The following is a 22,010-nucleotide window of genomic DNA, read 5'->3' as shown; positions in this document are numbered from 1 at the left end:
ATAATGGAAAAAAAAGAAAAAATAGGATCTTGGTTTTTTTGTTTTTGTTTTTTGTTTTTCTTTAGATGTTCAGGTTGTCAAGTTCTTTCTCACCATAGTTAAATGTCAGAACTTCCAAAAGAGTGGAATTTCCTCTTTATCCAGAAGTTCAAGCATGGGTGTAAGACAAGGATGATGTGAGCATCACATTTCTGAAACAATGGAGAGGAAAGAATATTCTCTTGTTCTTTCTGGAGAGAAAAAAACATTTTGAAAAACTGTTGATCGTAACATTGATTTTTCAGTCTGAAGCAGTTTCTCAATTCAATTTCTTTTTGTTAGAAATGAAGTTGCTATAAAATCAAAATTGAAATGACACCACCAGCAAAACACTTTCAGACAAGCCTAAATGATTAATTTTTCCACCAAATTTATATATATATATATATATTCTGTGGAAAATTATCAGCCTACATTCCCAGCTTTGGGATAAGGCCAAACTTCAGCACACAGTGCAAAATACAGTCTCTTTCCTCTGCCCATATCCTGGTCAACACAAAGAACAGATGTCAGGACCATGCTCACTTTTACAGTAGCACAGACCTGGACTGAAAACAATTGCATATTTCTAACAGTGATTGTTCTATAAATCAAACTAACACATAAGTGGAATGAACTAAAAAGAAAAAAAAAAATTACACAAAGTCTATTGGATTTTGTGGCAAAAAAAAACATGACAATATTAAACATGTTCTCCCTGTGAGGAGTACAACTAAGTTTGAAAATATTGTACAGATACTGCAGATATAGGTACTGTGTTCTGTAGATGCAATAACAAGCAACATCAGAAAAAACTTACTGTGTGTGAATAACACTTTGCAAGAACAGTGGGCAAATCTTCTGTCAGGGAAGGGTATGCAGGCAGACCCAGCAGATATAAGAACATAAGAGGCATGGAAATGAAGATAGTGTATAGAAACAGTTAGAATCTAATGCTCTGTAGGTCCTGACAGCATTTATTACCTGTAAAGAAGATGTGATAATATAAGAGGCTGCACTGTGCACAGCACCTCTATTTTCTAGATTATAGGCCTTGTTAAAATACCTGACTAGCATATAGGGCAATAGAAATTGGGGCAGGATGCTGAAAAGACACAGTTTAAACTTCTTATACTTTGCTGAAAGAAAATTTAGAGGAAAATGATAAGAATCAGAAGGCTATAATTTATCTTGTGCTCATCAACTCCAACTGAACAGCAATTGTTTAAGAAGCACATTACATACACTCTCATAAATGAGAGTATAATGCTAGCATGTGAACTTTCCCTTACTGCAAAATTTACTCACCTATGCAATGCACCAAAGAGACAATCACTCTGAGTAAGTGCTTAAGACTGCAGTTTTCACTTGACCACAGAGTTATAGAAAATACAAGCAAGACCCTTGTGGTGAAAAAGCTTATTGATGGGAAATTGTTAGCAACAGTTTTTTTACCTGGAAGTTGGCCTTGTCTATTTCTATTGTATGCAAGAGGTCAGCTTTCCCATTTAGCTGCTCACAGAGCAATGCTCTTAAGACCCGAAAGCCTGGTAATGATACAGAGGTAACAACGAGCAGCTGAACTATAACAAAAGTTTTGTGGCTGGACAAAATTTCTTCTGACTGGCTTTAGAAAAAATGGAATGGGATAAATCTGAGCAGAAACATTCTCCAGCTGATCACAAAGAAGTAAGTTTTGAAAACAAACAAGATGAATAGCAAGAACAACAAAAAGCACAAAAAGATACATGGTGATTTCTCAGCACACTTTACATTAAAAAAAGAATAAAAATATCTGAACCGTGCAACAAGCAGTGGATTTACAATCACAGCATCACCCCTGCTATCATCCTCAAGATAGGATTGTGCTGCATCACATCACAACACCATGCTTCTCCTCATGTCTGAAGGGACCTGATCTGACATTACACATGTAGTGCTGAGGCAAACTATTGGAACAAATGCACCCATTCTCCACTCCCCTGCTGGAACCTCTATTCAGATATGAGCAGCTCAAGGAATTACCCTGCTCACATGGTGCAGCTGAAGCTGAAAGATTGTTTGCCCACAGCCTTACAATTTGGCAAAACATGAACATAAGGGACCACATCATCAGCTACTGTGGACAAGCTGTTGAGGATCTCCTCCCGTATCCACAGACTGCTGGAGCCAGACAGTCTCTTGTGGCCATTTCAGCTACTTTACACACAGCACTGCTGCATCAATTCAGTTTCCTATCGCTGGTGCTAAAATCACAAGAGTTGCATAAAGCTTCTAAGTAGCAACATAGTTAAGATATTAAAATGGTGGTGGTGGAGAGGTGAAGTAGAGTTTTTTTCCTCCTTTCACAATCTAGTACCTGCTTTTAGGGTCACTTTATGGACATTGCACCATATAATTAAGAACTATAGTCTTCCCTTTTACTTTCGTGGGACATATCCAACTGCAGAGTCAGTTCAATTTCAAAAATCATGTTTGAGAAAAAATCTTCCACCGACAGAGGTGAACAGGAAATACTACGCTCAGCATGAAGAATACAGACATTTGATGTTGCTTGCAGCTCTGCAGAAAAAGAGGTTCTGTAGGGCCAGGGGGTCACTTTTGTTTTCTAGGACACAAGAAGTCTCATTTGTAAAAAAGGGTTCTTCATTCTCTTTGCAGTGCATCTTGAAAGACACAAATAGAACCTGCAAAAGCCTTGGCAGAGCAAACATTATAGGATATAATAATCTGAAAGCATTTCTGATCTACAGTAATCATATACCAGTGGCTAATGGTACATGAGCTGAGTGCATTCAAAGAAGAGCTGACTTCTCCTTTAAATGATTTGAAAGAAACAGCAGAAAAAGTATTTTGCAGAGCTGGATGTATGAATACAGAGTGACACAACAGTGCTGGGACCTATCCAGGAAACACATACCTTCTTTTAATGGAAACAAGTGAACAGGCTGTCTTTCAAAGCTGGAATCTGTTGGATTATAAAGCGTTTGTTCATTTGTTTTTGGCAAATATATTTCTACAGGGAACACAACTAGTGTCTGTGACAGTATGAAACTGAAAAGAAGTCCACTCTACTATGAAACTGCTCAGAAATTTTTGAACGCAATACTGATAATGCTTGGAAACATTTAAACAACCTTTTAATCTAACTGTGGGCTGTTTGAAAACAGCAATCATTCCATCTAGAAGAAAGATGAGTGAAGCACTGTAGAGATAAAAAACACTGCAAGTCTTCAAGATTGCTATCAAGTAATTTAGGTAACAATGGCCACTAGCAGAAATCTTATTTTCTGACACTTTCCTCATACAATAAAAAGTTACAGCCTAGGATCCTGATTCCCAGTAAAGTAGAGGTGTGAACTTTGCTCCATCCACATCAGTAATGCTGAGTGCCCCAAAATACCATTTCCAGGTAGATACACTCTGGTCAGACCCTGCTTCTGTGAGTGTGCATCAGCTAATTGTGGCATTTCAAAACTGAAAATAAAAGATAAGAATAAGTGAAAAGATGCCAAGGAGGAGTAACCTACAAATCTGAGAGCAGAAAATACTGAGAAAAAAACTGACATCTCAGCAAAAATGTTTTCTCCTTCACTTTCATGAGGGAAGGTTGGACACAGGAGAATTTCCATGAGAGAATGTGGTCAGAAAGCCTGGTCCGTAGAAGAAAACAGAGCAGAAGAGTCAGCATTACAGATCTCATGAAATATTGGAGCAAAATTATCCTAGTTTAACATCAACCAACATGAAACCCAGCACTGTCATTTCCAAATTTTTTTTTTTTTTTGAAGTATTTATAACAGCATTTTCAATATTTCAACATTTCTGCCATGTTCTTTCTCTAATGATTAGGATGAAAACAAACACCGAGACACTAGATTGCAGAATAGAAATCCTGTTTTCTCAGACAGCCCCTGCCTTTTCTGAAAGTTTCGTTGTAAGGATGTGTATTTTCTGGTTCATCGTTTATCAGCAAAAACCCTTTCAAACTTTCTTGTGTTTTTTCACCTTCAGTAACTCACACATAGGAAGGGTGTGGCATATCTCAGTGATTTAGTTGTACTTTTTCAATCATGTGGGAGAATGGCAGGAAGATTTAATCATAACAAATGCTTAGATTGAAGTAGAGACTGGGAACAACATTTCCACTAACAATGTTGGTTCATTCCTTCTGGTTTTGAGGAAGAACTGACATTTGTTGCCCAACATTCACATTCTTGTTTTTTCTCATAACAAATGCATGAAAGAGAGAATCTTAAGAAAAGGAAGGATTTCGTTAGATACCTTTTTTTTTTCCAAGCATAGAACATGCATTCTACACAGGTGCATGCAAAAATAATCAATAATTAACATTTTTTTGAAACAGACATGTTTCAAGACCCCTTGAAATTTGTCCTTATTAATTCATCTCAGTAATAGAGCTAGATTTTTCAGATAAGTTCAACACACAACAGCTGAGGTCCAAAAGCCAAAAAGCACTTACACAAACAGAATTGGTGTCAGTCACATGAATACACTCATTAATACACTTCTCTTTTTCGCTACAGTGTTATTTCTCTCTTATGGCACTTTGTTACAACTACCAGAATCTTTTTCGTTCACTGCTCCATTCAACAAGAAATAAGGTTGTTGATTCTGTGATTTGTTCGCTAATTCAGGCAGAGAAAAGGAGTAATTGCAAGCATGTCACTTGTAGAAAACTCCTTTTAATTTATTTAGGTTGACAAATAGACCACACAGTTGTGAACTACTCATACAGTAACAACTGAAGCAGGAAGAAAAAGCTTACTGGACTAATGCAAATCAATTACTGGAAATGGTGATTCTTTCAGAATTGAGAATTCCAAACTGGTAGAAATTAAACTGGTTAGGAAAAGTTCAATGAGACACCTTCAAGAAAAAATAGATAGAAAAAAATGTAGAAGCAGTTGTTTATAAAATCTGTGGGAAAGTAATTAAGATATTTGTGCTGATAGCGTCAATGCCTAAATGTCTGCAAATAATCTAAATCTACAGTCTACTTTAAAGAAATCATACTAGAAGAGACTTGCTTATATCATTTTATGTTTATGTTGCTTTCTTCCTCTGTCATAACCAATCTTTCCTTATTTAATTTTTTAGAACTCACAGTAAAGCACAAATACTTTTAAAAGCTAGGAAATATAACTTCAGAGCACAATTACAAACATCAATATAGACGCAGTTTTTCAATTGTTTCTTTTCCATTTGTCTTTTTCTCTTTTTAATCCCTGTCCAGTAATATTTCATCTTAATAAAAGTTCACCCAATACTATTTTTCTGAAAGAACAGCAAAATCTAAAAAGAAAGAAAGCCATTAGCAATATAGCAGTACTATTCTTCTAGCATAAAATACTTATCACATCAAGTTTCAATAAGTTGACCTGCCTTCATAGTTTGATAGCAGCAAGAAAAATATTAAATCTGTAGATACTTAGAATTTAATTCCTCAGACTACTCAGCTTTTTCACCAGCTGCCAAAACACAAATACTCCTCCAAGTCTTCTGGCCAATCACCAGCTACAGTCAGCCAAACCCAGAGAGAAAGAAAATACATCAGTCTTGACTAAAATCTCGTTAGATGTAATAGCATGTAAAATCTGTAAACCTACCCAGGTAAGGAAAGGAATCATACAATCATTTAGGCTGGAAAAGATCCTAAAGATCATCATGTCCAAACAAGAACCTAGCATTACCTAGTCTATCGCTAAACTATGCCCTAAGTGGCACATCCATATCTCTTAAACACCTCCAAGGATGGGGACACTCCCACTTCTCTGGACAGTCCATTCCAATGCCTAATCACTCTTTCTGTGAATAAATTCTTTCTAATATCCAATCTAAACCTCCCCTGGTGCAACTTGCAAGCATTTCCTCACATTCTGTCCCTTGTCACTGTGAAGGTTCACACTGATGGACAAATGACCCCCATCACACCATTTCCCCAGCCCCAAAGAAAGAGGCTCAAGAGTTGAAATTAAAGACAGAGAGATTGCTCACTAATTACTGAAGCTGTATTGAGCTGTTTCTTACCTAACATGGGGCTGCTTCTGGACTTTTCTTAGAGAGGCCACCCCTGAAGCTTCCCTGCTACCCAAACCTTGCCATATAAACCCAATACAGTCACCCAAGAGAAGAATAACATCCACCTCATTACAATCTTTTGTCAGGTTATTGTAGAGACCAATGAGGTTTTCCCTCAATCTGCCTTTTTCCAGACTAAACAGACCCTGCTTCCTTTTCTAGTCTCTTCACCAGATTTGTTGCTCCTCTCTGAATGACTCCAGGAACTCATTGCATTGATTATAGTGAAAGGCCCCTCTTCATCCACTCAACAAGACTGCTTAGCAGAGAAATTAACACTTAGCAGATTTCTCATCCTTCCATCAACATCCCCATATCCCCAGTACTTTTTTTTTCTTTTTCTTTTTTTTTTTTTTTTTGCATTCTATCCTCATTCACTGAAAGGACAGCCACATATAACTTGATGTTTACTGTCTCAATTGTAGTGTTGAAGATGGTAAATAGATCTAAGTATTGAAGTGGAAGAGTAGTTCTATTGGAAGTCCCTAAGCTTTCTGCAGAATAGACTTTGATGAAGCTCCACGCTCAACTGATAAAGTTCATTCAATATTTTATCTGAGTTTCTTTTTCTAAGTCATCTGACTTGATAAAACATTTGTAGTTATCAGCAAAACTTACAAAATTAATACAGTATGAAGAAGTTAATAAAAATCCTGCTAAGCACTTAGCATGTAATCATAAATAGCAAGGCACTGTCACATCAATATTTTTCTAGTTACGATCTGCACAGCCTGATCATGAATTGCTAGCATGCCAGAAGAATTATTACTTATGGAATTACTACTGATAAAATTGGCAGGTGGTATACACATAGAATTCAATGTTGGGAAATATTATATAGAAGGACATATAAGTACAGGAAGAATGGTGTACTGAGTACAAATGTGTGGAGCAAGAAGTTGGACTCAATGATCCTTGCGGGTCTTTTCCAATTCAGGATGCTCTATGATTCTATGATTCATTTCTTCTGCTGCTTTTGGCATCACAGGTGAGAGGCATATGCATTCCTTTTTCTCTGTGTCTTAATTCACACAATCACCTCTTTTCCTTGCTATCACTCCCTGCTCAGGAATGAAGTCAGAGAGCCAAGTTATTTCTTAGGACAATGTTGATGGTTTGTCAGCTGTGGTTTTCTTTTCTTTTCTTTTTTTCTTTTTTTTTTTTTTTTCCCCAGGTTGCTTTCTATTTATTTATTTGCTTTTAATTTACTATTACTGCTTCAAATTAGCAAAGGGATGAATGGAAAAGCCAGCTGTTTACCTCAGTGTCTTGTAGTGTCTTACTGTTAATCCATGACTAACAAATGATTTGGAAATTCCTCTCATGTCATTTACATGCCTTTATTTATCTGGTCCTGTATTTTTGCAAGAACAATTCAGGTCCATTCTGCATGTTTTATTGGTCTATTGGATTAACGTTAACTGGGAACAAAAGGCGAGGAGTTCTTGTGCCTCCCTTCAATATTATTGCTCTCTTTTGGACAAATATCTGTACTTGTACGTTTCCAACTGCAAAATGATGATAGTAGCTACCTGAACTGGAGGGAGGTGCTGAGAATATATTAGCTATAATCTATAGAAGTTCTTTGAGAAAGTTGTCCCAGGTTGTACTGATTGGAGACTCTGTTCAAGTTTACACACCCAGCTCTTGCACTTGGAGCCTTGAATTGAATGTCATCAAAAAGTAGTAACACTTCTACTGGCATTGTTTATCAGTTAAATCCAAACCTTCTCACGACTTAGGGAAGAAGTTGCTTTATTTCAAGTACCCAATTTTATTCCTTTCACTACAACCTTAATAGCTTAGATTTATTCTTTTTCATGACCATAACCCAGTTTTTATAGCAGTAAGACCAAATGGCAGTGAACCAAACCTCCAGGACCAACTTTTTCATAATGCTTACACTGAGTCAAATGAGTAACTGTTTTTAGAAAGCTTTTCCTCTCAGCATGCTGAAGTTTTTTAGCCAGCTACAGAATTTGATACATGAGCTCACCTGTCAGAAAACTTCAGCTGTAGCCGACAAAATGAGGTGAGGTTTTATTGGTTAATTGTTTATGGGAAAAATTAAGTCTTCATTCACTTCTGTTCCTGTGAGCGGAAGCAGCAGCTATTTGTTTATTTGAGTTTCCTAAGAAGCTTCTAAGCAATCCACTGGCTCCTCTACTCAAAGACATGGTGTTTTCAAGCAAGAAGCAGATTAAGGTCAGCTATATACATCTCTAGACTACTTAAAGACATCACATTGATCATCAACCACTACTAGATCTGATATCAATTGAGACTTTTCCTGCTGCTATACAGTGTACAGTGGTTTGGAGCACATATTCCATGTGGCTGTATATTTGTGTTCTAACACAAATACAGAGAAAGCTTATAAAGACTCTTTGTTGCTGCTTGATAGAGAAAATTTAGTTCTGATTTTGAGACAACCAGACTGATTTAATCCAGTTCAGGAAATGGCCTGGTGTACATCAAGAATCCTATGCATTACTAAGAAAGATACTGACTATTAAGAACATCCTTTATTGGTTAGAATACAAAGAAAAGAGGAAAAAACAGCTGCTTCTAACATCAAAATTCACTTTTATCCTCTTTTTAATTATTATTATTTTTTTTTCCCTACTAAGAGGGGGTAACGCTTACAGCTTTCTGCCTTTTGCCAGCTTTATTTAGGTTTTGCTGTGTAAAACCAAAACATGCTAGTTCAGCTTTGGATCAAACTATGATGTTTCAGGGAAAGTCAAGTGAGAGTTCAGCTGTTCTGACAACCTTGGGGACAACCCCTTTTTGCTTGTTGCTTTGTTCTTCTAAAACTATACTATATTGTTTTCATCATCTTCCTGATATAGATTTAGACAATGATATATAGCACTAAACTCTGCTTCAATCTGGTTCACACCCAAGAAGCATGCTAGGTTTTCAAATCTTTGGCTTTTCCCAGCAAAACAATTGTGTATCAGATGGAATAGATATTAAGAACATCAGACACAAGAAAAACACAAAAGGTTAAAAAGCTAAAACAATATGGCCAACCATGACAGTTTTACTGTAAGCCTAGAAGTATTCATAGGTTTTCTGAATCCCTATTAAGTCCTTCAGATAGCCTAACAGTTTTCTTTCACTGTTAAGTTTACTTTTTTCTAGCCTTACTGAAAATAGGAATCCTAAGTACTAAACATAAAAGACACATAAGAACATGATGCAATACCCAAAGACCTTTCATAGCCTAAATGTGACGCTTTTCAGCCAATATAATAATTTCAATGTTGTCACTGTTGTAGGATCAACAGAATAACTTAAAATCATCTGGTGGAGTAACAGTCTGACATAATTCTTTATGTGGTTCCTTAGAAACTAATATCACTCACTGAAAGAAACTTCAGATTCTAGAGAAATACAAGTAAGAATGAACACTTATAGATAGATCATTGTGACAACTTTTCACTAAAGCAGAAGTGCTAATTTTAAAATGCATTTTATAGATCATGCTACTCTTGCTTATTTCTTTAGTGTTCTCCATTGCATAGTCTTAAACAAGATTATTTTGCATGTTCAAAATAAATTGGAACTCTAGAAACTTTCTTAGCACTGCATATGAATTAAAAAAAAAAAAAAAGAAGTTGACAGTACACTTATGTTCTTTAAGTCATCAATTACACTCTTATTCAGATACTGTAACAACATGTGTGGAATAGGAATCTAGATGATAGATATGATGCAACTTTTCATTCTGAATTGAGTCTCAAATGAATTTCCCCACTAATCTGTTACTAAGCTATATATCTCATGTCTGCATGCCAGTGATGAGCTCCCAAGATTCTGCTGCCTTTCATCCGTAGATAGATTACTTCGCTTTACGCGATCCCACTGAAAGTTGTAAGTCACAGCACATCCCTATTGGAGAATCAGAATTCTTCTAGTCATTGTCATTGCAATGACAGTGTCAGCAGCAAGCAGATATTCAGAAATACATAGAAGAAACCAAGGGAACATGTGCTTTCTTCAGCCCTTTAGAGTTCAAAGCATTAGTAATAAAAGAGTAGTACGTGCTGTGAGGTGGAGTAAATCTGAGTATCCTCTGGATTTATTAGAAACTTGATGCTTTCCATATATGCTGACTATTTCCGATCATATACATCATACAGAATCATAGAATTGCTTGGCTGGAAAAGACCTTAAAGATCAAGTCCATCCAGAACCAAACCATACTAACCTAACTCCAACACCCCGCCACTAAATCATATCCCTGAGCACCACATCCAAATAGATTTAAACACATTCATGGATGGTGACTCAGCCACCTCCCCGGGGAGCCTTATTCCAGCTTACCATTCCCGATACAAGCCAGGATGCCATTGGCCTTCTTGGCCACCTGGGCACACTGCTGGCCATCATGGTCATGTCCACTTAGAATTAAAACAGAAAAAAAAACAGTCAATTGAGACTAAGTATGACATCAAAGAACAGTATCAGTGGAAAGATATTAGAGCAGAAATCCAACCTCAGCTATTTAAACTGCATGGCTAAGTTTCAGGAACAGTTTGATACAAGCAGATGGGAAATACTCTCAGAGTGCCAGAATCCTCTTCTGTTAACTTTACCGACAGTAGAATATCTACAAAAGATAATGTAATATATTCATTCTATTCTTTCTTGATTACATTTATTGGCAACAGGACACTCATGGTGCTCTTTCTCACCTTTTGCACCTGAAAATCCCTCAATTCTCTCTGCCTTGTATCTCTGCTAATTTGTAATTCTATACATCTAGCCATGCTAAGAACTAATTACATTGATTTAGGTGCACAGTCTGTAACAGTTACTTATATGATATTCATTGTTATCCTGTTCTGTCCCTACGGCTACCATAAACAATTAGCTTGCATTAAATAATGTAACTAGCTTCACTGTCATAGTAAGGATTAAATTATAGGCCTGCTTAGGTTAAATTCTAGCAGTTACAATGATTTTCCCCTTGAAATTATTCTTTTCAGCATTATTCTAAAGTGATTTCATCAGGGAAAGCAGTCAGGAAGAGATGTGTGTATGCTAATACTTTCTCTGGCATTAAGTGAATGCAGCATAGTTTGATACTCTCTACAGTCTAACAAGCTAAGCGAGAGTAGTTTTTGTAGGAAAATTGTAAGCTGCATCTTTTTTATTGGTCATTCATATTTTGATGTACAATCCTTTATAATAACTTGAAAAAGTCACGTTGCAAAATATGTATATATAGTTGTTGTCTTTATGTTACTACAAAGTTATTACTCACTCAGGATCATGCTTACAGACCTGATGAAAGGTAGCTCTTAGCAGTGTGGAAGGCTAGAAATTTAGTGGCCATGTTTTATGATTCAAGGGAATTTCTACAAAATTATATGCAAAATAGGAAATTAAAAAATGTCCAATTCTCAGTGTTATTGCTTGTTTTGAAACAGCAGTGAGTAGTTGTCTACATTTTGTGCTCATGTTTCAGCCTAAAGATTTTAACAAAACATTCATGACAGCATTCCTCCATTTTAAAAGACAGTAACCAAGGTACAGAAAAATAATAGAGAAGGCCACGTTATATAAGGGAAAACGTAATAGTAACCACAATACTTCAGATAAAAGACCATTCCAACCCAGTAAAGGGTCTTGAAGGCAAACAGCACAATTCTTCCTTGCCACTGAAATCCCAGCTTCTGAAAATCAATTTCTGTTATTGTCCTGAAACAGAACTTCAGATCATCATGTTCACGTGTACTGATGTATCCACCATTGCTCTGAACTGATTTATTTTTGAGCTGCCCCTTCAAGAGTTTCCACAGGTTAGCTAACTGTAGTGCAGTAAAAACTGTATCCTTTCATTTATCTGTAAGCTACTGCATCTTGCAGTATCTTTAGTAGTAGGTGTTTTAGTTCCTTCTTCACTAAACTGAGCAGCTTCTCATCCTCATTCTCCATGTCAGCCAACATTTTATATGTTAGCATTAAATCACTTCTTCCAACAGGATAATTAACACCAAGGCTCTCCAAAGTTCTGTTTAGAAAGGATGTTGCTTATCATGGTCATTTCATATAATAGAAACGTATGGGATCAGTATGTTCAAACTGCCAGGAAAAGTTGTGATAAATTTTAGACACACCTGCAAAATTAGGTTCATGTGGGATGAACTGGTGGAACAGTTCAATGAAGGAATGCACACAGTGAGGATATACTGCTCAAAAGAGCCCAAATAGTCTTACAAAGTTTTAAGGCTGAGAGGAAGAAAAAAAAAGAAAAAAAAAAGAAAAGTACTGAAAATTGCACTGAAGTCATTTAAATGCAGGAAGATAGTATCAATGTTGTATCCTCTGAGGGAATCCTGTTCAATTCTGGTTATCTGTTGGAAAGAATCTAAAAAGAGAGAGATGGAAGAGATTCTGAGCAGAGGAACTGAAAGAGCCAGAGGCCCATCAAGACATGAGCTGCCTCATAGGAGAAATAAACCAAAAAGCAAACATGTTGAAAACAGTAGAAATTAGTGACTGACCAAGAATATTTTTGAGAAGGTGAACTGTCCCCTTAGAGTAACAACATGTAGATATTTGATATCTGGTGAACCAGAAATGTGGTAAGTATGTAACAAATGCAATGCAATTAAGAAATGACAGGATTAAAAATAAAAATAAAAAATCATTAAACGAATAACATTCCTGAGTAGTGTGTGGTGTATTTCTCAAAACCTAATGCTCAAACTCACACTGAGCTGGAAGGGCTACTGTAAAAGGGGCTATAACAAGATGGTGGTGGGTCACTAGCAAAGTTCCTCAGATCTCCATTTTAGGGTCAGTTTTTATCCATGTTTTTATAAATGAACTTGATTCAGAAATGCAGATTAAGTAAATTTGGAGATGATTAGTCAGGAGGAGCTGCTGGCAACTTTAAGGACAGAGAGGCTTTGTAGAGAGACCTTGATAAACAAGAGATCTGGGAAATGAACCACACAATATTTAACAACAATCCCTTCCAAGGGAAAATTCTCAGTCTGTGTACATACTGGGGAATGAGAGGCTGGACAGCAGCTCTGCAGAAAGAGATCTCAGGGTTCTGGTTGATGGCAAGTTAAATATGAGTGAGGAGCGTGCCATGGCAGCTAAGGGGCCAACAGCAACCTGGGGTGTACCAGACCCAGCACTGTCAGCGGGAGATGGAAAAGAGGAACTGTCCTGCCCTGCTCTGCTTCACCTAGAGCACTGTATGCTAATTTGGGCACCCCAGAATAAAATGGACGTAAAACTATCAGAGAGTATCCAAAGATGACAAAGGACCTGGAGGGAAAAAATGTGAGAAGTGGTTGAGATCCTTGGGTTTGTTCAGCCCAAAACAGAGGAGGCTATAGTCTCAATTCCCTTAAGGGAACACTAAGCTGTGCTCTCAAGTGACAGTGACAGGACCCAAGGGAACAGCATGGAGCTGCGTTGGAGGGGGGGTCAAGTTGACTGTTAGGAAAAGGTTCTTCATGAGAAGGTGGTAGGCATGGAACAGGCTGCCCAGAGCAGAGGTCACAGCCCTGAGCTGCCGGAGTTCAATGTGCATTTGGACAATACTCTCAAACATAAGGTTTGGGTTCTGGGTGCTCCTGTGTGGAGCAAGAAACTGGGCTTAATGATCCTGTGGATCTCTTCCAGCTCAGGATATGCTAAAATTATGTGATTCTATGACTAACTTTCTCCTTAGAAACTACTTAAATTATTTACCTCATGATGCATGAAATTCTTCATGTGTAGACATGTCTGATTTAAAATCCGTTTTTTAAAAGGAGGCCTGACCTATGATACGTACCTCTTGGTATGTATTATGTTATAAAAGAACACCTATGTAACATAAATGGCCTGAACAACTATCAGGAAAACAGACTTAAAATCTGTATCTCTACAGGAATGAGCTCCATAACAAACAGCTCTTGCATAAACTAACCACTCCAAAAAGGCATTCCATCTGTGTAAGGTTGGTACCGGCCTCTTGTGCGAGCATTTTTGACACAGGTCACTGATTCCTAATCATTTTGTTCAATAAATGATTGTTCCAGCAACTACAATTAAGGCTAAGTTTTCAGTCCTGCACAGCATGGACTGCAAGTGGAACTTAATTCTTCTTTTGTTAAATAGATGCACAGGGAGAGAGGAAGAGAGAGAGAGGCCACTGTTGCAATTTTACATACACTACATCAGGCTAGGAACTCTAAGTTGTCTGTAAAAACAATAGTTTGGTTAGTACTTTATCTGGATTGACTTCTGACTACAAATTTATTCAGCCTTTCTGCTGCCTTTCATCAAGGAGACTTTCAAAACTCATAATATTGTAGCCCTCTTCAGAAACACAAACAACTTGTGACCACTTGAATTGAAAATGTTTCTTTGGATCAAATTATACAGTAACAAAGTGTTTTGACAACACCTTATCAGTATGCTAATTTGCTTGTGGTTTACATATGTACAGGCAAAAAATGTACACAAGGGATCCAGAGGATAACCTGGAAAATAGTCTTTTTTTTTTTTTTTTTAATTTCTAACCTGAAAGCTACTAGGACTTCTCTCCAATTGTGTGAGAATTTCTTCCCAATTGTTGTGCCCTGTGCCCCATTTCATTACAGATACATTTTAAGCTCTTCCTTGTTTATATCAGTTTCACAATGAGAACAACTTCTAGCATGTAAAATTGAATTATTCTATCTTTCAGAAGGGACAGATCTTTTTTATTTAGGTAGTACTTCAGCAAGCTTCTTAAAAATCTTAGGCTGAAATTTCTGGCAGTAAGAAACACATCCTGGTTAATAAAATGTGTATTGGATGTCATAGTGCATATGTTCAAGATCACTGAATCATAGAATGGTTTGGGTTGGAGGAGACTCAGATGACAGTCCAGTTGCACCTCATGACAGAGACCCTTGGATGCATGTCATTGGGTCCAATAGACTGGTACAAGTTTAGTTCCATCAGGTGGTCTTGAACCTGCTCTTAACTTACAGTGGGACAGATTTTCTACGAGAGTTCACAGACTCCAGCCAGTGAACACTGAGGAAAAGAACTGAGTACCTCAGCGTTCTCCATGTTTGAGGAAATTAGTTCTCCCTTCTCATTTATGAAAGGAGTTCTCCATTCTCATTTATGAAAAGAGACACACAATCCTTGGCCTTCCAATTCTGACCAATGTACCTGTTGAGTCCTTTTTTGTTATTCTTAGCATTCCTTGCCAAGTTTAGTTCCATCCGTGCCTTGGCCTCTCTGATTCCAGCTCTATATTTCCAGACAACATCCCTGTATTCTTCCCAGGACACCTAGAGAACTGTCAGTTCTACTCTATTCCTTTGCCCCTAGGGACAGTTGCAAGATCACAAAATCACAGGATTGTACGGGTTGGGAGGGAATTCTAGAGATCGTCAAGTCCAACCTCCCTGCAAAGAAGGCTCCCTACAGCAGGCTGCACAGGTAGGCATCTAACTGGGTCATGAACATCTCCAGAGAGGGAGGCTCCATAACCTCTCTGGGCAGCCTGTTCCATCACCCTTACCATGAAGAAGTTCTTACACACATTTGATGCATAAGAAAACATCTAAAGAAAAAGAAGCTATACTTTTCATATGAGCTGTGAACTGAACATCTAGAATACAGATAATGACGGACATCAGGTGGAAAGATGATAGAAGAACAGAAAACAACACATAGCTGTAATAAGTTATTCTAAAGCTTTGTTGGACAGACTGTAGAAATGATCTCAGCTTCAAGTTTTGTAACTGAATTACTGTATATTCAGGAGTAGGAGGAGAGAGTTTAGTCCATCACTAATTAGACTTTCAGAGTACTGGTATTTCATTCTAACAGTGGGTGGAAAACACTTTGTCCTAAATAACATCTAGAGTTAATAAGGAATTCTAAAATATTTTTTAGATATTCTGTGATTTTTTTTTCCAAGTATCATATATATCAGAAAATTAGAGCAAAATAACTCTGGTGCTTTTTTTTTCCTTTTGCTTTCTGTTTTTGTATCAATCTAAATTCTGCATGAGGTTTTGTATCCAGATACTAGATGTTTGCATTGAAATGTGACATTTACTCTGGCTTTTGTAAGTGTTGCTTTAATTAGTTCTGTTTCCATGGGACCCTAAGTATCATGAGATGCGGCTAATGGGCAAGGACAATATTCATAAAACAAGTGAGGTCACTTCTGTAAATGTTTGCACAGCTTTTCCGATGTAGGAACCAATGTTGTCAGATGGCTTACATTGCAGAGGTCTTTTTCCTCAGGTCTTACAAGAAATAAGGTATATAGCCCTGTCATATTCACCTCAAAACGTTAGTTCATTGGGATCAGGGAGGAGAAAAACACTATGAACTATACAGATGTTTTCATATCCATCTCCATTCTCCCATGTACCAGAAGGAAAAGCAGTTTTGTCAGCTTGCAACACAGTAAACACCTCAGAAACATAAAAAAGATAAAGGCAAAGGGCCCATGGTTCTGATGAGATAGAAGGACCAGCACAGTGTACAACAGCTACTTCCCAGACATGGTAAAAGAAAAGTTACAAGATAACAAGTGACAGAGGTGAAACTAAGACTTGTAGGATGCAGCCCCCTCCCACCCACAGCAGCAATCCCTATTATCCAGCAGAGGAACACAATACATTGCAAACAGCAATGTCTTCTCTGGGGAGAGATGTATGCAAAGCAAAATACACCATGGACCACACATACACAAACACGCCATATGTGGCATGAAGGAACAAAAATACAAGTGGAAGTCATCAGTCACCTGATTCTAGATAACCAAACTGTATTAATAGAGGCATCTCAAAAATTATACGGTACATTTTTGTTTATTGACACCATCTGATACCCTATGATGTTGCTATGGTAACTGGGAAAAATCACCTTGGTAAAGGCATTTCATGTTAAATGACTGCTTTTAATGATGAGCCTGTGTTAAAGGTTACATTCTCAGCAAAAAAGTAGCTTTTGAAAAATGCCTGCTGACTCTTTCCCTTAGAGGCAAGTCTGGCCCAGCCAGATGACCACAGGTTCTTCTGGAGATCTTCTGAAAAGAAGAAGGGGGGTAAAGGGGGCAGGGGAGAGGGGGAGAGAGAGAGAGAGAGAGAGAGAGAGAGAGAAGAAGAAGAAGAAAATCAAAGATCCTACAAGACAAAATAGGAGACTCTTCAAAATTTAGAGTCATGATAGCCAAAATGACTTGCACAGTATCCTTCGCACTAAACTGCTTAGAAAGTAGTAAACAGCACTTCTTTATGCTCAGGACAGAGATTTCCTTGGCTCTAGTGACAGTTTGAAACCATAGTTTGAAAACTGTAATAGTTACCTCAGAGAAGTACGGCACCAGGTGATCAATGGGAAATGAAATGCCACTTCCTTCATCCAGCCCTGGTTTTGTAGGTGGAAAGCACATCACCAAGCAATGCAGACTTACCCAAAGCCAAACACAAGAATAAAACCTGTCTTTCCAGTCTCCCAGAGTGCTTTGTATATCTTCATAGGACAGATGTTAAATGTCTTTAACCATCCTCAATTGCTCCATGCTTCCAGCAGCAATCAATTAAGGTCCCTGAAAAGGAAATCCATTTCTGATCTGCTTTATACCCAGGGACCCTGTTATTTTATCACTGTGCACTTAAACATCTGGCTCTGGGACCCTGATGTCCAGCTTCAATCAAATGTTAGGTGCATTGCCAATGTTTTCAGGCACATAAACTGTAATTTACCCCTTTCTCTGAATCAGAGGCCTATGGAATTTTATTACTGATTAACAGCACTAAGAAAATATCACTTTGTATACATGTTTCCTTAAAGTTTTGTCACAAATGTAAACTATAGTATACTAGGAAAAAAAAAAAAAAAAAGAAAGAAAAGAAAAAAAAGGCTTTGATTTTGTTGTGTGAGGCTAATGGCATTAGGGAGAGGCATGAGTCTTAGCACGTGAGACCTTTAAGGATTGTTTTCTTAACCAAAAAGAAAAACAGAAGCTGTTTTCTTTAGTAATTCTGAATAAAATCTTTCTGCATTATGAATCCAATATATAAATTTTGCACTGTGCTTGGAAGAATCACCATCAAATTATTTGCTGGAACTTTATGACGTTGATAGGACATGTCAGTCAGAAATACTGGATCTGAACTATAAGCAAAGCAATAATTTCATTAACAGCTATAAAATACACTTTGAAGAGAGCTCGGTACAAAAGGTTTGTCAGTAACAATATTCCATTCATGACTAGTAGTCATTTGTTCCAGATGATATCATCTTCTTTACACAGAAGAGGTTCATTTCAAACTATTTTAATTCAAGGGGTCTCCTCACAACAAAAATGAATAGCCTGAGGTGAGAACCATGGAGTTTATGACTTAATTCTTCAGCTTTTATGGTTACGCTGCCATTTCAACATCACGACTGTGTTAGTACTTTATGTTTCATTGAAGACACTGAGGAGGATCCTTCTAGGCTGAAACTAGCTTCCTCCTACAGACTCTTTGTATTCACAGAAATGGAAATATGCCACTTCAACCCTCCAGAAGATAGCCAGAGCTCTGATGTATGAACTTTGGTTTTAACTAAACAGATAGATGTTAAAGAACATGCTCAAAAGCACTGAAGACAACCTGACACCGTATGCATGAAAATCAAGCAGCTACTTGCTAAAACTACCACTTACAAAGCTACTTGCTAATGAGTTGGTTATACTGAAGAACACAATACATGGAACAACTTAGTACATCCCACACACCAAAAGGTAGTTAATTTGCCATCAGCTTAAAATAATGTGGGCAGAATATATTTGAGTCCCCTGAATTCTTACAGTTTTATTATTTCGTTTTCTTTAATTTAGAAGCATTAGTCAGACATCAAGGAACTGACTTCAGACCCCAGCAGATAGACTCCATTTTGGCTGTACACAACAGCCTCATGTTGTTACCATCTTGTTCAAAAGTGAGCTAAAAGAGCTCATCTTTAAACAATGTAGCAAGTGTGATGAGCTTACACAGTATCATCTCTAATAATCGGAAACATACATGCACAGTACTACTCCTTATTTGCTTTGCATGATCTGAAAATGTTTGCTTGTCACTGAACAGTTCTTGTCATGCTGGAACACAAGTTTTATATACAAACAGAAATGCTAATTAAAGTACAGCTAACCACACACACAGGCAAACCATATAGATGTAGAAAGGAGTACCAAAGCTGGAAAGTTTTAGGTTTATCAGTTCTTAAGTGTTGTCCAACCAACTACAAGTTATGTCTTTCCCCTGTTTAGTTCACCTTCACTGAACACTTACTTTGAAAGCACTGTGCTTCTCAGATAGAAATGGTTTTCTAGATAAGCAGAGAGGGGCATTGCTGCACTTATTTCAGAAAGCTTAATCTTCAGAAGAAAAGGTATTCAGTCTAAACTGAAACTGGAAAACATGGAAAAATGTCCATCAGAGAAAAGTAGAATGGCAGCTCTTGACAAAGAACAAGTTTGTGTCATGTGAGGTTCTGTCTCTCCTGCTAACTATTGTTGTTCAACCCTGGAAAAAGGAAGTTAGGACCCTTTTCCAAACTGAACTGCCCCCTCTTCCCCCCCCCCCCCCCCCCCTTTTTTTTTAACCCATATGGTTTATATACGCACAATCTCTTATTTGGAGATTCTTAATAGAGAACTACGTTTCTCTAATATACCTTAATTCATTCTTTTGATGAGATAGAAGAGAAACAAGATTGTTTCTTTTCCCAGAATGCTTTTTAATCCTAAGAAAATAGCAAACGTCACCAGAAATAATCAATGGCACTGAAGGAGAGAGTTAACTTGCACTTGAGCTAATTTTGTGTTTGTTTAAAAAGATGATACGTAGACAACTTATTTAATTAAAAATCATTTGAAAATTCCAAGACACATTTGCATCACTTGACAACTAAAAAGAAAATAAAAGCCATTCTTGCTCATTCTCCATAAGTCTCAATGTTATTAACCTTCCTGAATCTATGAACATTCAGGGTCTATTTCAAATAAATGTCTTTGTGACATGTTTTCTTAGTGAAAACATTGGTTCAGCTGAGCAAACTGATTCAAACAAACAACATTTTTGGTGTAGACACTGTGAGACTGCTGCAAAGTGCAATGAGCTGGAATAGAAGCACCTGCTACATACACATCTGTAACCCCAGGTATCTATAAAATCCTAGTGAGTTTTGCTGAATCATTAAGCTGTGATACCATTTCAAAAACTATTATCTACCACAGAAGACCATAATTATGGGAGTGTCATAACAGTGCCAGTCAATTAGTAATCTGAAAGCTGCAATACGACTTTTGGAGACTGTGCAACAGAGGGGCAAAGCAATAAGAAAGTTGCTACCAGCAGCGAAGCTGTGATAGAAATGCAGCTATTCTGTTCTGGGCCACACTGTGGCTTTACAGTAAGACTGCACCATGAGGAATATTGTCTTGTACATGTCAAAGACATGCCAGTTTTTAGGCCAAAAGAGTCATGACTGGAGAGAAAATGAATCTGAAAGAGACTTTCCTTCAAAGGCCAACACCATTCTACTGGTAGCTCTGCTTGAAAGGATTCTTTTCAAAAGCTTTCAAAAGATTCCCCTAGAATTAGCTAGTTTCTTTGCCCCATGCACTGGGTTCTTGAAACTTGCCACTGAGATGGCAGGAACCTCCTCTTAATTTCTCTGCTTCAAAAACAAGAAGAAACATTCCTGTTTATTTATTTATTTTTGTAACAGATTGGCCCTTTGGCTTCAATGGTTTTTCTCATGCCCTAGTGCTACCCTATCTAAGATGTCTGCATAGATGATACTTAGTTTTTGTTTTGCCAGACCAAAGTAGTACTTCCCACAAACGACAGCAATATTCATCTGTTTGCTATTAATACTCTGACAGGCATGGTGTAAAACCCGAGCTCTCATTTTCACAATCGCGCTGTTGGCAGCCAAAACCCACCCTCAAAATTACCAAAGTCTCCTCAAAGTCCACTCTGTGGTCTTTCCATGAACGCACTGCAAGGCTAGAATATTACTTTTACAAAAAGATCCCAGTTAGTACTAATGATTTGGTGTCAAAGAGCCCTCCCTTCACGACAAAATCCCCCAGTGACAAGTTTCCATCAGTACTTGAGAATACGTACTAGTGCCTGTTCTAACTGCCTTTAAGGATCTTCATTAAGCTGTGAAGATTAACGAAGTCAAAAATAATGTCAAATGGTCCAACTGGAACAGAACATGATTTCTTTCCAAAACTTAACTCTAATTTTGCATGCTGCAGGAAACAAGAAGGGTTTTGTTAATGTCAAATCTGCCATTTTTATGTAGGATGTGCTGATGTCCTCCACTTTTAAAACTTCACCGTAAAGAATTATTTTAGAGTGTGGATAACAAAAACAAGTAACTCATCTAATGCAGGAAAAAAAGAAATACTCCTTTTTTTTTTTGCAGGTAGCTGGTATAGAGGGATAAAAAAGAATCACATTTGGAGTCTGTGCAATGATAGGAACAGAACATTTTCCATTTTTCTTTCCCTCTACATACTCTTCCAGCCAGAAAGTGAGCCTCAAATGAAGGATAAAATCTGGTGGTTAAATGAATTCAAAGGACTCAACTAAAATCTTGGAGGGCCTTTAGAAATTCAGCTCAAAGTGTTCTTCATATATTAGAGGTAGTAGGTTAGCTCTGAATTATTTAAAAATTCAGTTAGCTTCCTTTGCTTTATCAACAAATGTTATTAAATTTTAATGAGTAAAAATGCTGCAATAAACCTAAGAAAGTTGGTTTACTAGGAAAATGCAATAAAGAACAGTAACTCTTATTTTAAAGGAAATATGTGTTTAGTTCAGTTTGTTTTATAATTATAATAAAAGGAAGGT

At 37.3% G+C, this 22,010-nt stretch overlaps 1 long non-coding RNA gene across 6 annotated transcripts in view; it reads right to left on the bottom strand.

The window, feature by feature from the left end:
* LOC116231132 (uncharacterized) overlaps window positions 1-22,010 on the bottom strand; it is a 246,572-nt gene that overhangs the window by 86,072 nt on the left and 138,490 nt on the right. Inside the window, exon 3 of one of the 6 annotated variants that reach the window (XR_016465996.1) lies at window positions 17,052-17,182. The exons of the other annotated variants lie outside the window; for them this stretch is intronic. This is a non-coding gene — a long non-coding RNA (uncharacterized LOC116231132). Of the gene's footprint in view, window positions 1-17,051; window positions 17,183-22,010 lie in introns of those variants that run through there. 6 annotated transcript variants of the gene reach the window in all.

The sequence above is a fragment of the Phasianus colchicus genome, chromosome 4 (genome assembly GCF_987193195.1).
Source record: "Phasianus colchicus chromosome 4, bPhaCol1.hap1.1, whole genome shotgun sequence".
In the NCBI taxonomy this organism is placed as follows: domain Eukaryota; kingdom Metazoa; phylum Chordata; class Aves; order Galliformes; family Phasianidae; genus Phasianus; species Phasianus colchicus.
Note: the sequence above shows the minus strand (reverse complement) of the source record. Positions and strands in the feature narration are given on the sequence as shown.